Raw genomic sequence first — 4,739 nt, 5'->3', positions numbered from 1 at the left:
CAGGGATGATATGATGGGAGATGTGTGGATGATCAGACAGAGGGACAGCATGGATGGTCAGATGGAAGAGGCAGTGGCAGTCAAATGCAGGGGAGAGGGAGACGGTCATATGGGGGGGAATATGGATGGTCAGAGAGGGGATTTTGGCTAGTCACAGGGGAGGCGGAGACGGGTGTCCCATGTGTGCCAGCTGAATGTCAGTCTGGGAGAAGGGGACTCTGGAGGTGGAGGCTGGCTTTGAGGACCTGGGCAAGTCCCAGGGTCTGAGCATGACAGTTCACGACCTCTACACCTCAGCCTCCAAGCGCAGGATGCAGGCCGTGCCAACGTGTCTATTGGGGCCATGTTCTGCATGTATGGGCTCACAGCAACCTTTGGATACCTCACCTTCTACAGTGAGTGGGGCTGGGGCTAGGCTGGGGGAGGGGAAGGCCTGGGGCGGGAGCCTCTGAGCTCTTTCCTTCTGTGACCACGGACCTGTCAGTTTCCAAACAGAAGGTGTGCCTCACTTGTGTGGATTTTGTCACTGTGCATGTATGTATGGGTTTCTGGGGCATTGATCCTGGTGCTGTCTCCACATCTGCATCCCGTACCCCCTGTCTCATGGCCCAGGCAGCGTGAAGGCGGAGATGCTGCACATGTACAGCCAGAAGGACCCGCTCATCCTCTGCGTGCGCCTGCCGTGCTGCTCGCGGTGACCCTCACTGTGCCAGTCGTGCTGTTCCCTGTGCGTGGGGCCTATGGCTCAGAGGGACATGGATGGATGGGTAGAGGGCATAGCATGGATGTGTGAGTCGAGGCTGGAGACAGGAGTGGATGCATGGATGAAGGAGGCAAGGATGGACAGACAGGAAAGGGCAGCGTTTTCAGATGGACAGAGATGGCAAAAATCGATAAACAGAAGTAGGGAGGACATAGATAGTAGGGGAGAGAGGGTCAGGGGACGGAGTAGTCAGTTGGAAGGAGGAGGCACCGATGGATGGCTAGAAAGAAGAGGGAGGCAGGAAGGGTCAGTTGGAGGGTAGAATTAAGAAACAGGGATGGACAGAAAAAAGGGTGGAGGCTGAAGTGATGGAATGTAGGAGGGTCAAGGCTCCCAGATGGGGAGGCAGAACTAATTAGACAGAGGAGGGAGGTAGAGGTCGGATGGAGAGAGGCAGGGAGCTCACACAGGGTGGAAGGATCGGTGGATGGTCAGACAGAAGGAGAAGGCGAAGATGGTCAGCTAGAGGAGGAGGCAAGATTTCAGACAGTGGGTGCAGGTGCCGATGGGTGTTCAGACAGAAGGAAGAGACGTGGATTGTCAGAGGATGGAGGCAGGAAGCCTGTTCAGAACATGGAGACACAGATGTTGGGTTAGGCAGGGTGGAGCCATAGATAGTCAGAGGGAGGGGAAGTCAGGGATCTCAGCCAGAGGGTGGAGCTAAAGACAGATGATCATGTGGAAGGGGGGCAGCACTTGGGTCCTGACTTCTGTCCCACCCTACTCTGGCCACAGATCCGCCGGGCCCTGCAGCAGCTGCTTTTCCCAGGCAAGGCCTTCAGCTGGCCACGACATGTGGCCATAGCTCTGATCCTGCTTGTTTTGGTCAATGTCCTTGTCATTTGTGTGCCAACCCATCCGGGATATCTTTGGAGTTATCGGTCAGTAAACCTCACCCCAGTCCCATACCCCATCTAATATGGGCCTTGTCCCCAAGTCAGGTTGACTCCTGTCCCTCCTTCTTGTTCTCCAGGGTCCACCTCAGCCCCTAGCCTCATCTTCATCCTCCCCAGCATCTTCTACCTCCGCATCGTACCTTCTGAGGTGGAGCCTTTCTTATCCTGGCCCAAGATCCAGGTAAGCATTCCAGGGCAGAGTAGGGAGAGAGGGAGCACTCCAAGGAGGGAGTGCTCACTCCAGGATGGCTGGAGGTGAAAGGGACATGCATAGGAGGGAGCTGGGAGAGCATCTGAAAGAATGGTCTGGAAGAATGGAGGTGATTGTCTTAGGAAGAGGCAGAGGAGACAGAGCACCAGCAGGGTCCAGGAAGACAGGGAGCACTCAAACGGAGGCTGGCATAGAGGGAGCATTCTCCAGACAGATGGAGGAGCACTATTGGGAAGAGAGCTGGAAGCACTTTGAAGAAGGAGGATGGAGGAACGTGTTCTCTCATGGGTCCTGGGAAGGTGAAAGGACTCGCAGAAAGGGGTTGGCTGTAAGGAAGGAGAGGGCACGCAGAGGAGGGTCAGGAATGGATGGAGCACTCTCTGAAGGAGGTGGAAGACTTGAGGAACATTCTCAGAAGGCAACTGGGTGAGGAGTCCCAACCAGCCCCATCTTGTCTCTCTGGCCCGCAGGCCCTGTGCTTTGGAGTCCTGGGAGTCCTCTTCATGGCTGTCAGTCTAGGCTTTATGTTTGCCAACTGGGCCACAGGCCAGAGCCGCATGTCTGGACACTGATCAGGCCCTGCTGGCCCAGGTCCCTGTGCGCATGCACATGGAGGGGTCGGGGCCACTCCCTAGGGTCCCTCCTGCCCGGCATGTGGAGGTGGCTGGTTCCCATGAACGTGGTTGTCAGAGGCGGGGGACAGCAGAGGTTGCAGACTGGCCCACTTCCCTCCTCCCCAGGGATGCCAAGCTTGGATCATGGCCCTAATCCCAACCCCAACCCCATGGGAGGAGGAAGAGGAGGAGGAGGAGGCCAGGTCCTGGTGGAGCCTTTACCCAGCCCAGTCCTCTCTGCCTCCTCCTGGCTGAAGCTGTTTGTCAGGATTACCCTCGGGCTAAAGAGGAAAAATAAAGATGTTGAGCTACCACTCTGGACTCAGCCTTCTGATCTTTCTCCGAGTCTTGCTGGGGGAGCCTGCCGGAGTCCAGGCTGGAGCAAACTGGAGCCCTGCGAGTGGGACTGTGCCTGATCATGCGTTCACTCACTTCACTCTTTCAGTAACTTGCTACTCAACTTAATATTTCACTCACTTGGCCAGGAGCAGTGACTCACGCCTGTAATCCCAGCACTTTGGGAAGTTGAGGCCGGCGGATCACTTGAAATCACGAGTTTGAGACCAGCCTGGCCACCATGGCAAAACCCCATCTCTACTAAAAAATACTAAAATTAACTGGGTGTGGTGGTGCACGCTATAGTCCCAGCTACTCGGGAGGCTGAGGCGGGAGAATCGCTTGAACCCGGGAGGCAGAGGTTGCAGTGAGCCGAGATCATGCCACTGTACTCCCAGCCTGGGTGACAGAGTGAGACTCCATCTCACACACAGAAAAAGACTTCACTCATTCACTCAGTAAACATCTCCCGAAAGCTTACTGGGTGCCAGGCACTATTCTAGGTGCTAGGGATATAGCAGTGAACCAAGCAGACAATAGTGCCCTGGAGTTGATGTTCTGACACACGAGTGGGCAAATCCATCCTGCTGCCTATTTTGGTATGGCCCTTTAACTAAGACTGGCTTTCATATTTCTAAATGATTGAAAAAAGGTGGACCCAGCACGGTGGCTCATGCCTGTAATCACCAGCACTTTGGGAGGCTGAGGCAGGAGGATCATTTGAGACCAGCCTGGGCAACACGGCAAGACCCCATCTCTACAAAAAATATTAAAAGAAATAGCCGGGTGTGGTAGTGCAAGCCTATAGTCCCAGCTACTTGAGAGACTGAAGTGGGAGGATCGCATGAGCCCAGGAGATTGAGGCTGCAGTGAGCCATGATCACGCCACTGCACTCTAGCCTGAGTGACAGAGTGAGACCCTGTCTCAAAAAGAAAAGGGGCTGCGTGTGGTGGCTCATGCTTGTAATCCTAGCACTTTGGGAGGCCGACGCGGGCAGATCACCTGAGGTCAGGAGTTTTAGACCAGCCTGGCCAACATGGTGAAACCCCGTTTCTACTAAAAATACAAAAATCAGCCAGGCATGGTGGCATGCGCCTGTAATCCCAGCTACTCAGGAGGCTGAGGCAAGAGAATCGCTTGAACTCGGGAGTCAGAGGTTGCAGTGAGCCGAGATCTCACCACTGCACTCCAGCCTCTGTCTCAAAAAAAAAGAAAAGAAAATGAAAAATATTATTAAAAGAAATAATATTCTGTGACACTTGGAAATTATGTGAAATTCAAATTTCAGTGTCTAAATCATTTACATATCAATTTCAGTGTCTGTAAATTATTTACATATCATTCACAGTGTCTTCTTCATTTACATATTGTTTGTGGCTTTCTCATGCAGAGCTGAGGATTTGCAACAGAGACCATATGGCCTGCAAAGCCTGAGCTATTAACTCTCTGGCCCTTTTCAGAAAATGTTAGCTGACCTCTGACCTAACAAAGAGAATAAAAGAGAAATCATTCCTCATAAAGATGAATGCAATGAAGAAAATGAGCGATGTGAGAGTGGTGTGGGGAGGTGTGGGTGAGGAGGTGTTCAGCGAGACCTCGCCAAGGAGGGAACAATGAGTTTGGTCCTAGGTTGGCTGAAAGGAGCAAGCCTCATGGTTATTTTGGCAAAGGTGTTCCAGACAGAGGGAGCAACAAGTGCAAGGGCCCCGAGGTAGGAGCGAGCATGGCTGGTCCAAGCAAGAGCAAGGAGAAGCTAGCATGAGTATGTTAGTGCCATTTTCACCACAGCCTTGTCAACAGCCTGAGCAATGAAACAGATTTTTGTCAGCCTCATAGAAAAAATGGTATTGCCATTACAATTCACATGCGTGTGTGTGTGTGTGTGTGTGTGTGTGTATTTCTAATTCTTTAATTTTTA

At 52.8% G+C, this 4,739-nt stretch overlaps 1 pseudogene across 1 annotated transcript; it reads left to right on the top strand.

The window, feature by feature from the left end:
- Nucleotides 1-297: 297 nt before the first annotated feature.
- Nucleotides 298-2,798, top strand: LOC115834069 (annotated as a pseudogene). Its single transcript, XR_004029187.1, has 5 exons — nucleotides 298-395; nucleotides 613-727; nucleotides 1,499-1,644; nucleotides 1,737-1,840; nucleotides 2,341-2,798. The product of XR_004029187.1 is annotated as a sodium-coupled neutral amino acid transporter 5-like (transcript).
- Nucleotides 2,799-4,739: the final 1,941 nt, after the last annotated feature.

The sequence above is a fragment of the Nomascus leucogenys genome, unplaced genomic scaffold (genome assembly GCF_006542625.1).
Source record: "Nomascus leucogenys isolate Asia unplaced genomic scaffold, Asia_NLE_v1 001123F_53179_qpd_obj, whole genome shotgun sequence".
Taxonomy (NCBI): Eukaryota; Metazoa; Chordata; class Mammalia; order Primates; family Hylobatidae; genus Nomascus; species Nomascus leucogenys.
This window is presented reverse-complemented; position numbering and strand designations above follow the sequence as displayed.